Here is a 17303-nt window from a genome sequence, read left to right as displayed (position 1 = left end):
TCTTTAGAGGGGTTCATTCCCCTCATATAGATATTTGAGGGCAGACACAGACTCTTGCTGTATACACATTACAAGGTTGCCTTTATACGTTCACAAAACTGTATGTATTGAAACTCGCCATTACTGGAACAAGAAACACGCAGGTTTCGAGATATGCGGTGTCAAACTTGCTGCATAAAAATGCACTGTTGTTCCAATTAATTTGTATTGAAACACCAAAGTAACTGGAAGACCCGTGCACATAGTCGGAAACTTTGAAAATTTTTATATCGAAACTGGTGTAGTCATGAGAATTCGTTCCAAGCCTCGCGAACTCACCGGCTACAATTTCTAAATCAAAATATATGTCGTAAAATAATTAAATTAAAATAATTAGTGTATTGCAGTAAATATTCAATTGCGTATTTTGATTTGTCATAGAAGTAATAGCACCATCGAGTAATTTAGCTCAAGGGTTAGAATTTTGCTATCTGCCACAGGCAATATTTACAAATATGGTACTTTTAAAGAAACACCTGGTATAATATCTGTAAATTATGAGTATATTTCGACCTGCGACGAATTTCGCTGACCCATCGCTACCTTTGTTTAGTCGGTGTCTTGTACGCTTCGTCGATCGCAAGAACACACCGTCAGAACTCACCCCACGTTTGCATATATATATATATATATATATATATATATATATATATATATATATATATATATATATATATATATATATATATATATATATATATATATATATATATATATGTGTGTGTGTGTGTGTGTGTGTGTGTGTGTGTGTGTGTGTGTGTGTGTGTGTGTATGTGTGTGTACAATTGCATTGTTTGACTTCATGCTAGCCTTCAATCTTCAGATCGTTTCACGTCTTACCCACTCACAGGGCAACACTAATACTCAGAACATATTTAATATAATCTTTTTCAGGTCATCACTTTGACATAAACCGTATAAAAACGGATATAATCTATGGTATAGCAGACCATGACGTACGAATGTGCATCATACCTCTTGCTGACACCATAACCACTCATTCTTCTGTATCTGTAGCAACCGACTTGGAAAACGCTGATGACAATAGCATACGAACGCACCTCGCTCATGCATACCAGAGTTTTTCAGAAATTGGCTCCGGTGCTTCAGTAGATGTAAATGCCCTTTGGTTTCACTTCAAATCAGTTGTACTTCACTGCATCACTCACTACGTACCTACAAAAACAAAGCGCCCTCCAAAAAATATTCCATGGATCACGCGAGAAGTGATTCAAGTGAAACGACGTTTGAAAAGGTTACGTAAGGCAATGAAAACGAAAGGTGGGGGAAAATCCAGAATTAAGAAATTACAAGACGCCATCGCGGAATTCAAAGTTAAAGCTAAATGTGCTAAACAGCACTACTTTGATGTAACACTACCTAATTGTCTAGTTCATAACCCCCAGAGGTTCTGGAATTACTTTCGTGTTAATGAAAATGCTACATCACATCCTCTGCCCGAAGAAAAAAGTGCTAAGGCTAACGCATATAACGATTTTTTTTCGGACAGTGTTTACTATAGATGATAATATTATTCCCGCAATTGCAACGCAACATCACATAAAAATCGATAAACTAGACATTACGGATGCCGGTATTTTCAATCTACTGCTTAAACTTGACCACAAGAAAGGTAATGGCCCCGAGGATGTAGTTAATACTTTCCTCACAACATCATGATTGGAAAATCGCAAAGGTAATCCCAATTCACAAGGGAGGTGACGCAACATTACACAACAAATTAATAGCTAAAGTTGAAAATGTTTTTGGTATAGGATAACTTTCTGCTTGGATAAAAGGTTTCTTAAGTTTCTCGCAATTTGTGGTTTACGAAAAAACGCTTTCTAACCCATACAAAAATGCTTCCTTACTTTCTTTAGAACTTTTATCAACATCCTATCAACTTTAGTAACATCCTGTTGACTTTTACTTTTTAGTAACGTTTGTCAAAAGAAAGTTGGTTACTTCTTTTCTAACTTCAGTATGTAAAAAGAAAGTTACTAGAAAGTTAAGACACACTATTTTAACTTTTTAAAAACACGATTCAATAGGAAGGTAATAAAAATAATTATGTTCTTAAAGTACATAACCCAAGTTACAAAACATGCATGAATATTATTCAATAAGGTTATAATTATTCAGTGAACATAGCTGGTGCAAGACAGTGTTGTTTCATGGACAGGTGTAACTTTCCACAATTTGCAATCAACTTTCTAGTAACACTGGTTACTACAAAGTTGTTAAAAATGATTTAGTGAAAAATGAACATATAACAGCATCTGAACTATAAATGAATATGCAAAGACTGGCTGCATTAAAAAAAATGTTTTTTTTGCACAGTAACTGTTTTCCTAATTTTTAATCAACTTCCTAGTAACAGATGATAGCAGAATGTTCATAGGAAAAAAATGCTTCTAATACCGGACGCTAAGAGAAAATATGGTCTCACCAATTCAAGATGTGGGCACGTATTCTCGAAAACACGAGAGCTAGTGCCATGGGAAGCGTGTATATGAGCGGTGATCATGAATTTGTGCTCAGTAGGTGTCAAAGAAGCCCGTAGGCCATGCACCACCGCGACGGCGCGCTGATCGGCTCGTGTTCGCCAACTAAAGCGGGAGACACACGGTCCGATTTGGTGTCCGATCCGGCGTCTGACGCGCCGAAACTGCAGCCCGAATCGAGGTGTTTTGCCGTGCCGAAGCGCCGGATCGGACGTCCGGCGTGCGACAAACCGGGCAGATTTTCATCGTTCGACGTGTCCGACAATTGCACCGTCGTCTGGCCGCAGCCATTGGCAGCGCGGCTGGCATGTGACGTACTCTGACGTTCCCTCCACGGAGGCGGTGCTGGCTTTCCGGTTTCTCGCAGTTATTCTTTTTCCTTGCCTGCTGCAGTTTGTTTCTGACATGAAATATTTACCAGTTCAGTAAAATTATCTCGAACGTGTGCCTGTTACGCAAACCAGTGCCTTGTACACTAGCGCTAAGCTACTGGTGAGATCGGGAGCCGCGACGCGAGGGCATTTCGCGAGCAGACATCACCCACCGACCGTCTGAGCGAGGCCGCTTGCACGTTTGCCCTTCGCAACGACTGCGTCGAGTAAACCAATTGTATTTAATTACGGCCGACCTAAGTGTACAGTGTTCATTGTTTTGGCAAAAATAAGCACTCTTCGACGAGCTCGGACTGGATCGCAAGCGCCGTCGGCTGCAGCGTCCGCCTAGCTATGCCTACCGGCCCTATCGCTGGCTTTAGCGGAGCCGTCAGTGGACAACGCGCCGTCGTGAAGTGTTCTGTCACTCACAGGGGCATAATTTTATCGACAGCCTTCGCGTAAAGCGAAGCAGTGTGGTGCAGAGTTGTTTATATTGCGTTTCTCGACGTGGATATCAACTCAAGCTGGGGAGTTGGATGTAGGCGGAGCTTACGCGCCGCTCATGCCGTAGCATGCAGCGCCGCACGTCGGATCGGACACCGAATCGTACCGCGTGCGTCTGTATAGCTCGCTCATGGTTCGGCTGAAGTCCCCGTATACACTTTATAAATAAGGAAGCCTACCTAGGCACTCTAAACCCAATTATTGGGGCCCAAATGCCTCTCCGCCTCCTACTACGGCTTCCTTTGAGTGACAGTCTGATCTCGAAGGCCATGCTTTTGCAACCTGCATGCACCTGAAGCAATTGCGAATCTTGAAGGCAACATCCGCTTAGTTTTTATTATATATACATTTCCTTAAACTTCGTATCACAAAGTACAAAGTACACACTTCTGGACCAAATAAATTTATTAAAAGACTCTATCAAATATTATTAGGAAAAAACACGCAATTTTCTCATTTAAGATACATTTTTGTAAAAAACCGCAGAGTGGCGCTACTGTAGTATTTGTTTGGTCGACACACCACGTTGGTTGTCGTAAGTGCTCTCTGCAGTAAGGTGGTATTTGAGGTAAATTTTAGAAGTGCCTAGACAAAACGTGCTGCTTGTTGTGTGCAGTAACCATCCCAAACCCTCCGGACTCGTGTAACGCCATTAGTTCGCCGTGTGTTTCGAGCGATCCACCAGTGTCGTCAGTGAGTGCCCTAGTACAGCTCCCGTCCGAACTGCCTTTGTTCTGCCGAGCTGCTGCCGGCGCTGTTCTGCCGAGCTGTTCTGCCGGCGCTCTCGTCAAAAGTCTGGTACTGGGGCTTCGAATTGTAGTGTTTGGAAGACTGTTGAAGGTTGTGCTTTTGTGGAGCTGGAGTTCATCGGCAGTTCTACAGTGCTTGCGCCAGAGAAACGTCGGTGCTTCTGTACCTGTTAGACGAAGGAGCGTTTGCCAAGTCTTGAAAGGTAAGCAAGTTTGGCGCTTGCGCGCATTCTTGAAGCTTATGATTTGCGTAATGAGCGTTGTGTAACTAGCTAGAGCAAAGCGCTTTCCTATCGTATGTTAGCCATGTTGCTGTGCACATTTAGCAAGCAATTTCGCGAAAGCTTCCTCTGATGTTACAGCGTACTTGCATTCTGCTACCCGCCTTGATTGCTATGCCTGAATGGGCACACAATTATGAAAACACATTGAAAGTTTGTGTTCGTTCGGCAGTGCGTAATAATTTGAAGACTGCGATTTTGTAGCAATACTTACCCCTCGATTCTATATCACTCTTCTCGCCCACCGCTAACGGCCGGCAGCTGCAGTACGTAGCACGGGCCGGGGCGTCGGTCAGCCTACTAACGAATAGCGCAAAGGAATACCATCGCTACAAAATCGCGGTCTTTAAATTATTACGCAAATTTTGTGCACAATGAGATGTTATAAACACACCTTGCATGTACATGAAAAAAAGGTTTACAACAGAGATGACATATATGCATGGGCACATATATGTGTCAATAAAATACTCGAGCCTCTTTCTGCCTACAGAAAAAGAAGTTATGTCTTCTCGAGGGCATGGCTGCTTGTAATAATGAACCTCTAAGGGAAGGTTTTCTCTAATCCCTATTTTTGATATCTAAATGCTTATGTGGCATGTACAAACTGCTTGCATCCATTTCTCATTGGGATGAGCTGTCTGAAATTTATTTTCAGTAATAATTGCAATAATTAACTACTTTCACCTGTCTTCTAATGACTAAAGTTCTGTGCTTCTACCTTGACAAACCTTTTGTGAAATTAGTTTGATGAGGCCCAATATACAGCGCTTTCTAAATTGAAGGTATCAGTACCTATTAAAGACTACGCTAACTATGAAAATGCTGCTTGCGTATATTGTTTATTCACTCTGTCAGACAAAATCTTTACACCCAAGTGCAGTCAGTAAATTTAAAAGTGCATGCCTGCAAGGGGAAGTCAGAATTGTATTTGAAGACAATTGCATCTTGTTTGATAGTTCTTGAGCACTTGTGCGCCACTAATCGAGCACAGCTTGGCCCTATACTCTATGAGGCTTGAAGCTTTCAATGTCTGCTAATCACTAAAACAGCACCAGATCTCACTCTGTGTCAAGGGGTTCCCAATACTTGTTCCCAATAGTTACCAATAAGTTCCCAATACTTTCTAGTCTTACGTAAAAGTACACAGCTCAGTACAATGCATGTATGGTATACGTAAGGCTGCTTTGTTCTTTAAACCGAATCAACAAGAAGCAGCGACTTCCGTTTTTGCAAACCTTACCCTACTTCCTAACCATTCCTTGATCAAATGCGTATAAAATGAATCTTTGGTTGTTGTATTCTTTCACAGGTAGACATCGGTGACGGTGTATACGTTGAAAAGGGCCTGCTGAAGAGGCTGTGCCTGGATGCTAACAACTCAGGCTTTCACTTTGCGGAGGGCCTCCTTAAAGCTCCTTTTTCAATAGAAGACGTTGAAGGGAGGTCCTTCTTTGGGCGGCTGTCAAATGCCTTCCACAGAAGGATCCGTTGGATTCCAAGAAGGTCAACACCATAGTAGGTATGTATGTCACAAAGAAGCCTCTTAATATTCTTTGTGCAGTTTTCAACAAAACTCCTTTCATGGTAATTTCAATGCTATCTTAGGGTATACTCCTTTCTTTCCTGCTAAAATAGCTATTAACCTGATTATAATAGCATATTATAATGCAAGCTTTGCCACCATAACTAGAAAATTGTCATTACTGTTGGCATGTGTATTTTTGTGATAGAGGCCCTGGTCATGTGAATGCACTGATAATATAATATCCTGTCTTGTGGAAAGCTAACATGTTTAGTAACAAGCTCACTTTGACAATGTCTGCCTGCACAACAAAGGCATTTTGTAATCTTGCTGTAGAACGTCCGTAATGCCTCTTCAACTGCTTACATGTTGCTTGTATCATTTCGTGTTTCTTAAGTGCAACATAAAAATCAACTCTTCTATGTACCTGTGCCCAAGCAAAGCTGCAGCATAGTTATGACTGACACCTTGCCTTTCCTAAGATAATTCACACATGAAACTTCCATGTACTAGTCACAATACGAATATCGAAGTTCATTAAACTGAAGTTGATTTACAGGTTTTGTTTGTAGATGACAATTGGTACGATAGAGTTTATGTGTCGTGCATATGTTGGTGTTATGCACATCCATCACGCTCCCAGCTTTAATGCACGAATTCAGTCATTTCATGCATTTTTAGGACTTTGCACAAAACAGCTGGAGATGTTTATAGCTCACAGGATTGAAAGCTTGTCTCTTGTGCACTTCTCATGGCATTTCTTGTCTCATGTCACTGTAGCAAAACTAATATATTGCCTTTTTTCTTCTCGTTTCTAGACTACACAACGCAACATTTCAGCCTACTTCCAGGGCAGCTGGAGAACTCGTCCCCCTTACTAGCCCGGGGATATTAAATGGATGTGTTCAAGCACAAATGGAAACCCGTCTTCTTCTGTTGCATGCCACACCTAGCCACTTGGCAATCACTATTCGCCAAAGACAGATAGTTGACAGGATGTTACTAGCAAGTCGTTAGGATATATAAAGGTGGTTAATAAATAGTCATTGCACAGTTTTTAGGAAGCAAATAAAAATTTTATTCAGAGATAATCAAAGCTTACTTTTGCAATATATAATTGCAAAAGTAATTACCTCTGGATAAAATTTTTATGTACTTTCTAAAAACTGTGAAGCGACTATTTATTAACCACCTTTATACATCCTAACGACTATCTAGTAATATCCTGTCAACTATCTGTGGCGAATAGTCGACAGGATGTTACTAGCAAGTAGTTAGGATGTATAAAGGTGGTCAATAAATAGTCGCTTCACAGTTGACACTTTCTAACGACATAAGATAATAAGCAGTCGGTAAGAATTCTATCGACATTTTATATCTATACTTTCAATTCAATATCGGTGGCCAATAGTCGGCAGGAGGTTACTAGGAAGTTGTTACGGTGTCTAAAGACGTTTTATAGAATGTCGATAGGTTTTAGTAACATTTGTCTAAAGACGGTTTATAAAATGTTACTAAAATTTTTTGTAAGGGAACACAGTCGCAGTAACATCCCCAGCCCCTCAAGGGTCTGTTCTCGGGCCATTGCTTTGCTTACTCTACATTAACGATGTCACAGCTAAAATGAGTTGCAGTATAAAGCTATTTGCGGACGACTGCATCATGTACAGATAAATTAATCATTACAATGATCATATTAATATAAATGATTCTCTAGCTGGCATAGCTAATTGGTGCTGTAAATGGCAGATGCAAATAAACATACAAAAGTTCGCGATCATGACTGTAACCAGGAAAACGGTATCATCAATCTTTATATACGCAATTAACGGCACTCAAGTAAAATACGTTGTGGGGCTAGTTGGTGCATAGCTTTCAATAGAATAAGCGCCAAAAAATGACAGCACACAAGAAGAAAACCAGACAGGACAAGGCGCTGTTTATTGAAATGACAAGTGGCTGATTAGATAGCCATGAGGAGAGGAGAATGAAAAAAGAGGGACACTGAATACTTGAATGCGCACGTGCGAGAACACTGAAGATGTAGGGAATCACGCTTAATCTAAATAGAAAACTTGTCTAAAAACATGCATTCATTCGTGTATATATTCAAAGACGGGGTACTGACACAGTTATCCCCTCTTTTCTTAATCTCGTTGGCCTCCAACAACTCCCGCGCAACAGAATCTTTACTTTTATACATGATTGTCGCATCTTGAAGCCTTGCTTCACATACCCGTTCATCCTCATTTCCGCAGGCCTTGCAATGCAGCGGCAAGTTAGAACCATATCCATTTTTCAATGATAGCTTATGCCCGCGCAGGCGTTCATTAATACATCGGCCTGTTTGGCCGATATACTCTTTTCCACACTTCAATGGAATGTGGTATACTACCCCTTCTTCACATTTAACAAAAGGGTTCGTATGTTTAATAGAACACCCTACTTTTTTAGAGTCATCCGGCACAAAGTAGCAAGCTTTCGCGGCGCGGAAAAAACAACAGGAATTTTTTATTTCACGGCGACGTGTTTCAGATTATGCGCCACTTTATGAGAATATGGAATCACCACCGCTTTATCTTTCTTTTCGACTGATTGACCTTCTTCACTTCTTTTTCTTTCTTTTTTCAGTTTTTTCAATAACGCCTCCGAAACTGCGCTTAAAACCAAGCAAGGAGAGCCAGCCTTCCTCAACTTCAAAATCTGGTCGTCAAAGCTTGCTTGTGCCTTATGACAGCACGATTTTCTCAGCGCGGATTCAAGCGCCTTGTCCTGTCTGGTTTTCTTCTTGTGTGCTGTCATTTTTTGGCGCTTATTCTATTGAAAGAAAAATAACGCCACTCCACTTAACAAAGTTGAAGAACACAAATATCTAAGCGTTACATTAACCTCGGAGCTCAAATGGGAGAAACATAACAGCAATACAATCTCAAAGGCGCTGCGCAAACTATTATTCTTAAAAAGAAGCCTGGCGCTAGGAACCAAGTCACCGAAGCTGCTAGCCTACACATCATTTGTAAGGCCTTTTTCTCGAATACGCTAACACTGCCTGGTTTCCGCATACACTGACTAACATAACCAAACCAAAATCAACACAAAGGAAAGCTGTGAGGTTCATCCATAACAAATACAAACGTACAGACTCACCAACAAATCTTTTAACCCAGTCCGGTTTGCGAACACTATCCACAAGAGCGAAACACGCTCGCTTAACATTCTTGCTTCAACTACTAAAAAATAACTGTGGGATAGATACTACCAAATACATTTCGTTCTCCGAGGCTCGACCTACACGTAATAACCATGCGCACAGATTTACAGAATACGTGTGTAACGATGACAGGTTTAAGTATTCTTTCTTCCCGCTCGCAATAGCACAATGGAACCAACTTGATGCTGCTATCACCAACATTAAATCATTATGTGTATTTGTCTCACAAACAGAAAAAAAAACTATGTATGTATAAGAGTACCTATGCATGCAGGGACACCGGCACGTATTGTTTTATTCGTGAGGAAATTTTATTAAATGTTCTCCTTTACGACCGCTTATTCGTTTCCCATAATGATTCGTAATCACTCGTAGGTTTATTTTAGTTACTTCTATTTTATTACTTGCCCCTAGGCCATTTCCTTCTCCTTGGCCATTTCTCTCAAAGCCTCTTGTCTTCTATTATTATTTTTCTCCTGCCTTTCCTTTTTTCTTTTTTACTATACCGTTTGATCTTAACATGATATTACTCGTACAATATGTATAACTTGCACTGCTTATCGCGCTTTTTGTATAACCTATAATTTGTTTTTCTTGCACTGTACAGATGAATTAGTGTACTGCCCAACTGCCCAGATCTCGAAGGAGAACAGCAGTATTGTAAATAAATAAATAAATAAATATGGGGTTTTGCGTGCCAAAGCCACTTTCTGATTATGAGGTACGCCGTAGCGGGGGCCTCCGGAAATTTGGACCATCTAACTACACGGGTGTTTTCGCATTTCACCCCCATATAAATGCGGCCGCCGTGGCCGGGATTCAATCCCGCGACCTCGTGCTCAGCAGCCGAACACCATAGCCACTAAGCAACCACAGCGGGCTGCAAAATTTCATATAGGGCCACAAAGTGCAAAACACAACCTAAAAAAAGAAAGAAACTTTTTAATTGTACATATCTCCTGTATTTCCTGTTCAAAAACAATTAGATACGCCACGACAACACATGCCAAGTTACGACAGCGACCGATCATCGCCCAAATGTGACCAACGCTACTGATAATATACGGCGAAAGAAAAATTATAAGCATCACAATTAAACACGCTTCGCGATATTTTTCCCACTTAGTTGCGTCTCTCCATTTCCCGTGAATTGTGACGAAGCTGCCAACATCACTTTCGTGCTATGAATGCGACAGGCTGTGTTTGCTGTGTTTACAGTTTACTCTTCTTCAGTCTTACATACCGGCACATTTTATGTACACCGTTTTCTATCAGCTATATATGATATAGTATCTTGCTAGGTACGAGGAGGTGTTCTTAGGCTACTTGGTGCTTGTTTTGAGGGTGTTTTTAACGCTTTGGGTCGATGATGCACACGCGCGCACTTACGTACATGTACACATGGACCCTCTTTGCGCAAAATAGAAAATAAAACGTGGCAAAAGAAAATAGAGAAGAAGAAGAAGAAGCCATTTCGCGCATAGATATGTAACGAGCGCCGAATGCTCGTGCGGGCACAGAAGGACAGTTCGAGAAATGGATGTCGCAATTTGGACGCCTCATTTCGACGTGTCCTTTCGTTCTCTCTCTCTCTATCTCTCTCTCCGCGCATAATTAGATCGGAGCTGAAGAGCGTATAAGACGTTCGAATGCTCGCGAGGCGAAGCACGCACACCTCTTTATGGCAGTGGGAAACACCTGCAGTGGGGTGTATACGCACGCTGAGGCCATACGTATGGAGAGCGCTATAATACGAATGCTATTTTAATTGGTCGCCAGCGTATACCAGGGATCTCCGCGTAATGCACGTTTTACTGAACAGTGACGCGTTTGTTACTATCTTTTTCATCATCGTGGCGGTAAATTTCTTTTTTTCACACACACGCTCTCGTCTTGATCAACGCGTCCGCAGCTCTTGACACTCGTGAGCGCGCCCCGCAAAATAGGTCGTCGTCGTCCTCGCGTGGTGCGGTGCATTTCTGCGCCATGCACGTCGACGCTGCGCTGTTATCTAAGAGAGACACAGGCTGCGAATGCCGTGTGTGTCGTGCTTGTTACATGAGGAGCTTTGCGCTATAGCGATGTCCAAGCATATAGTAGCGTGTGTATATGGGAATCGGCGAGTCAGCTGAGAGAGGGCAGAACTAATATTCCCCCGAGGCACAACGGAGACGAGAAAAGAAACGATGAGGAAAAGATGTAAGGGAGAGCGATACGCTGCCTTGGGACCGATATGCCGCTGAAAGAAAGAAAGAAAGAAAGAAAGAAAGAAAGAAAGAAAGAAAGAAAGAAAGAAAGAAAGAAAGAAAGAAAGAAAGAAAGAAAGAAAGAAAGAAAGAAAGAACGATTGAGTGCGGAGCCTGACTTTTGGCGTTGCTTATACCGCATAAAGCGAATTAAAATTCTGACTATACCCTGTGCTGCTGCAAATGATTTAATTTATTGTGTTTACATAGGCGTAAGCTCACAGGAATAGATTTGTAGATTCCCACGCGTTCAGTGTTGCTTTGAGGAAAAAATTGGAGGACGCTTAAGCTTCGCCTTCAAGAGTGGGACGCGACAGCGTTCCCGTCGACCCGCCAAGGGGTCGACAATGCGCTACGGCACAGCGATCACTTACGATGCGCCCCGCATCGGACTTAGCGCCCACCTATCACGCGGTGAGCGTCGAGCAACGCAGCGTTCGGCGTGGCAACAAAACGTGCGCCTGAGCGAACGGAACGAACCAAAGAACTCGGTGTCTCGGAGGGGAAACGATCTGCGCCAGCCAAACGTCGTGATCGGCACGGGCAGAGAGATAGATAGTTATCTAAACCGGGAGCACGGCGAAGCGTCGTCAGGGGAGAGGGAGTCCCGCGACGCGCCTGGCAGCGGTCCCAATGCGCGCGCGGCGCGCCTCCTGTCGGGGCAGCGCCGTACATTGAGAGGAGGGGGGTCTTCTGTGTTTGCCGCAAGATGGCTCTGCGTGTGCGGAAAGCGCAGAAGAAATGCAGCGGAAACGCACTTCGCAACTCGTGTAATTGTGACTTCTGTACGTTACATGTTCATAATTACCGATATACACCGCAGTATAACTTTCCACGGCTCGTTTCGAAGGCAACACCGCATTCACTAGAGGCGCGTTTGCACCGCTTGGAAGCATCGAACTCGTGGCTGAGTGGTAGCGTCTCCGTCTCACACTCCGGAGACCCTGGTTCGATTCCCACCGGGCCAATCTTGGAAGTTGCTTTTTATTTATGAAGCGCCTGCCGTGATTTATCGCTCACGGTCAACGCCGCAAACGCCGACGCCCGACACCGACGCCGACGACACCGGCTTTTCTGCGACACGAGCTCCTTAACGCTATCGCGTTAAAATGAATAAATGAGCCCCTGAAATTTAGCCCTATCAGTGTAAATGAACCCACTTATTTAAATCAGATATACCCCCTGCCACTTACACAAACACACACTTTCCTTCTTTTTTTTTCACCTCGTAAATATTGTATCATGGGGCGCAACTACTTGCAAATGCAGCGTTCTTATGTCTCGTTCTTGTTGCCACATCGCCTTACACCGTCTTATATGTTCGTCAAAGTCGCATACAGCAGTGCACGGTTCACAGTGCTGTAGAGTGGTTTTGCAGAACGATGATAAGCGCGGGAATGCGGGCTGTTAACAGCCCTAGTTAGAAGAAAAAAAGATACATGATTAAGAAACCACCCTCTAGAAAAGTTTACCCAGAAATGAAAGAACATTTATTCAAAAATTACGAAGACAGCAGCGAAGAAAAAAAAAAGAACAGAAAACACGCGTTATAAGAAATAAACATTAGTGTCACAGAGCTCTTATACAGAGGAACAATTACTGCAGCTTGTAACATAGTTTCAAGAAATATAGACGAAAGAAAATGTGAACATAAAGGTTTTCATATGCCGTAAACTAACCGTGCACACGACTAAGGAAAGTTACTGAAATCTAACGTAAGTTTGTATGCTTACTGCTTACCAGTCTAGGGGCGCTATAACGTAACACTATTCCAAACTTTTCTATTCCAATTCTGCAATCAGCCCTGCGCGATTGGTCAAAAATATTTTGGACCACCCCCGCTTCACCTGTCTATCACGCGACGTCACGAAAACCGCGATACACTGTAAAATAATTTACACCCTAAAAAGTGAAATGGGGTGTAAATGTGTCTACAACTCAGACCCTTAAGGTGTCCGTCATATAGATAACACCCTTAGGATGTGTGTTATAGACACATTTACACCCTCTTTCACTTTTTAAGGTTTAAATTATTTTACAGTGTAGCTCCCCATCTGACATGACGTGTACGCACTGATTATGCATGATTTGACCGAACAAAAGTAAAATATTTATTTCTGATTCGACGCCTTTTCGCCATTAGCCCTCGATTATTGGTCAAAAGTTTTCGGGCGGCACCCACTTCACCTGCCTCTCACGCGACGTCACAAAACCGCACAAACTCACCGCGTCAAAATGACGTGTACGCTTTAAAGATGCATTAATATGCCGAACAAAACTTAATTTTCTTCGGAATAGCCGCAGGCTGCGCCGTTCCAAAAGGAATAAAAGATGGCTGCCGCCGATCGCTCAGGCACTCGCTACTCGCACCTATACCGGAGAGCATGGGTTTATTTGGGTGGAATAAATGTTTTTGCGTGGCCGTGCAATGTTTTCGAGCACTTTCGGCAGGTTTACGACCTAGTGCTGCCAACTTTTCTGTGCTGGATATCCGTTTTAGCGTCATTCTTAAGCTTCCGTTGCATGCCACCGCGATTGTCGACGAGCCATCGCAAGCTAAGTAAAGGAAAGCCGACCAATCGCAGACGCCGGCACCACCCTCTTCATCCGGTTATCGATTTTCAGTGCACTGGCTCGGCCCCAACGAATCCCTCTCCACTTGAGCATGCTCCTGGCCTCTTGTCAGCCAATTAAATAAGACAAGCCGCTCAGTGTAGGCAATGTTATTCGTTTTTCAAGCAAACAAGAGTGACCTCCTATGAACGAGGAGAGCGTTTGATTGGTCTGTCCAAATAACCCTGCCGGTGACCGCCCGATGCTTGCGTCGACGGTTACGCAAATTTGACGTCAGGAGATTGCAATAAAAACATATTGGTATAGTTTTACGTTATAGGACCCTAGCTCACATTACAGCATTAAAACTTCTTTGTGGGCGAGTTGGTGCATACTTGACTTAAGAATTGTAACAGCGCAAACACATGCATCCACAAAGTAACAAGGACGACACACAAGCACGGCTCAGTCACATTACAGCAGTCCGGCGCAAATAACATCTCGGAGTTGACCAACAGCACCATCGCGGTCGATTATCTCACCAACATAACTTCAGAAAGTGGTTCCATTAATTCATTTTCAACTATAGGAAAGGAAAGGTCAGGGCGAGCCAGAGGTTCGTGAATAATGCGTGGAAAGATACCTCGAGTCGGTGTTATTTTTGCTGGAGTACGTTGTTGGTAAGTGATACAAGTTACAGAAGACGGTAAGACAGCTTATTTTTATCTATCGGTGGAAGGCCAATACGAGTTTTGAAGTCAGATAGGCTCGATTAACGAGAATTAAATAATATTCTGGGTGGTTTACGTGCCAAAATCACGATGTGATCATGAAGCACTATGTAGTGGGGGACTCGAGAATAAATTTGAACACCTGGGTTTCTTCAACATGCGTAATACAATGGTGTTCTTGCATTTCGCACAGATCTAAACCCGGCTGCCGCGGCCGGGATTTGAATCCGTGCCCTCGGGGCTACGCAGTGCAACGCCAAAGCCGCTATGCCACCACGGCGCGTTATCGGCTTTCTTCTGCACCGATTCAAGGTATGACTTGCATATGACTTGTATTTCAGCTGCATTTAAAGATATTCTAGATGGCGTTGGAACATGCAAAGTTAGTTTCACGCCAGGTTCGCTACAAAGGGTGATATATGTGGGCTGCAAATGCTAAAACAATTAAGAACAACAAAGAAAGAAAGAAAGAAAGAAAGAAAGAAAGAAAGAAAGAAAGAAAGAAAGAAAGAAAGAAAGAAAGAAAGGAAGAAAGAAAGAAAGAGAAGAAAGAATTTATACAGGTATCGACACTGCGAAATAATTAATTTATATATCTGCAGGTTTTTCTCTCTGCACATCTTTTGACTTACAACGCCGACAGCTTCATATCTTATAGCAGGGAGCCTGCAAATAAGTTGGTACACTGCCGATATGACGACAGCTGCTTGCGCACCTGGTGCCAAATTCACAGAGCTTTGCAATCGTAAGTGCTCGTTGCCATTGGCTGGCCGCCTTCGCTAATGATATGTGCAGCATCAGGATTGGGTAGAATTTTCTCTTGCGAATGTGAATGCGGGCCCCGTGCAACGCCATTCGCAATATATATATATATATATATATATATATATATATATATATATATATATATATATATATATATGTATATATATACTTTTTAAAAAATAAGAGATCGTGACATTGCGACATGTTTTTTGTTTGAAAACCGCATATGGCGTCAGAATCCAGCTTTCTCTTATGGCGCGTTTCGATTCATTGGACTCATCCTTAACCTTAGCCACAAGACATATAGACAATCATCGGCGCAAAGTAGATAGTCTGTTCTTTACCCTGTGAAAGATTTGCATCACTCAATGTCACCATTGTGAAGTCATTTTCTGTGTAGAGGAAAGCATAATTTCATTTAGGAGAACTGCGTTTCAGCTGGTGTGAGTGTTCATAGTTTGCTGGAGTTCCTCCTCAAATATGCATAACTTCAGCTAAGAATGGATAGTACTGGCTGCATGCTTGCCGCCATTTCTAAGCGATCTGTACTCATAGCGCCATGCGATTGATCACGGGCTAAGCATTATGAACAATCCGAAATCGCGAAGAATGATGTTGCCTTATGATGACGATATTTTTATTTCACAAACTATTTCTGCGTCACAAAGTAGCCAATTTTCGGGGAACCGGAAATGCGAAACGTCAGTGCACTGTGCTATATTATTTGATACATGAACATACGGAATCATTGTGATTTCTTCATCGTTTTTTGAGATGACTTTCAACTCCTCGTTGTTCTTACTTTTCTCAGGATTCCCACCGTGACAGACATTACTAGGTGCTCAGGGTACCCCGCGAATCGCAATATTTCACTCTAAACATCAAAGGCCTCCTCATATATACACGTGCGGTCAGGATATATTTCTTTAACTGTATCTGCAAGGTAAAGTTAGGCAATGCACCCTTTCACTAACAACATCAACAGCAACGACGACGACGAGGACGTCGGTTATGCGAGGTCCGCATTGCCTCCATTTCTCTACATCGAACTATTAAAATAGATAGAGGGGTACTCGAGGATTGTTTCTAATATTTATAGAGGGGTACTCGAGGAGTATTTCTGGCGAATTGCTAATGTGGCAATTATATTTTTCTTTTAAGTGTGAATGCTAGGTAGAACGAATCTTAATTCACTAACGACCCTGACATTATGAGCTACTACCGCCGCAAGAAACTGCAAACTTCTTACTGACGAAATATCGTCGCCCGTGCTGTACAAACGCACGCACACACAAAAAAGTCGGCGGCACGGACGCATATGACATCTTTCAACGCACGCTTCGAACCTAACCTGCGCTTCGTTCTAGGTACAGCAGCTGCACGAACAGCATGGTGCAGTATTCGCAAAGCGGATGCAGGGAAACAGCAAAAAATAAATAAAGAACATTTACGCGTTTCTAACCAATATATGTAATCAGGCCCCGAAAAATCCAACTGCGATGAACGGCGCAGACGTATACGTATAGCGCATATATAGGACGCAGACGGACAGCAAAAAAAGAAAGCGGATGAGTTTCGGGAAGTGGACGGGGGGTAGGCGTGCATATAGTTGGCATAAGGCTATGCAGTGCCGTAAATTACGCCAGGGTGACGGCCCCGATGTATTCGGCGCCCCCCGCCGCCGCAGCGGCCCGAAAACTCATTCATTGCGCGCCCGAGACGCGAATTACCTAATTAAGTCGCGTCTCTGCATATAACCTGAGGATAGATGTACGTCTTCGCCTGCCTCTTTTTCGCCTGCGCGCCCTCTCCTATTGGATA

General features: G+C 42.7%; 2 long non-coding RNA genes across 2 annotated transcripts in view; one reads left to right on the top strand and one right to left on the bottom strand.

The window, feature by feature from the left end:
• LOC135920369 (uncharacterized) overlaps positions 1 to 17303 on the bottom strand; it is a 199414-nt gene that overhangs the window by 33117 nt on the left and 148994 nt on the right. The window lies entirely within an intron of this gene.
• Positions 4236 to 7158, top strand: LOC135920365 (uncharacterized). The gene is made up of 3 exons (XR_010570232.2): positions 4236 to 4373; positions 5764 to 5973; positions 6795 to 7158. It is a non-coding gene; the product is annotated as an uncharacterized lncRNA (long non-coding RNA).

The sequence above is a fragment of the Dermacentor albipictus genome, unplaced genomic scaffold (assembly GCF_038994185.2).
Source record: "Dermacentor albipictus isolate Rhodes 1998 colony unplaced genomic scaffold, USDA_Dalb.pri_finalv2 scaffold_13, whole genome shotgun sequence".
In the NCBI taxonomy this organism is placed as follows: Eukaryota; Metazoa; Arthropoda; class Arachnida; order Ixodida; family Ixodidae; genus Dermacentor; species Dermacentor albipictus.
Note: the sequence above shows the minus strand (reverse complement) of the source record. Positions and strands in the feature narration are given on the sequence as shown.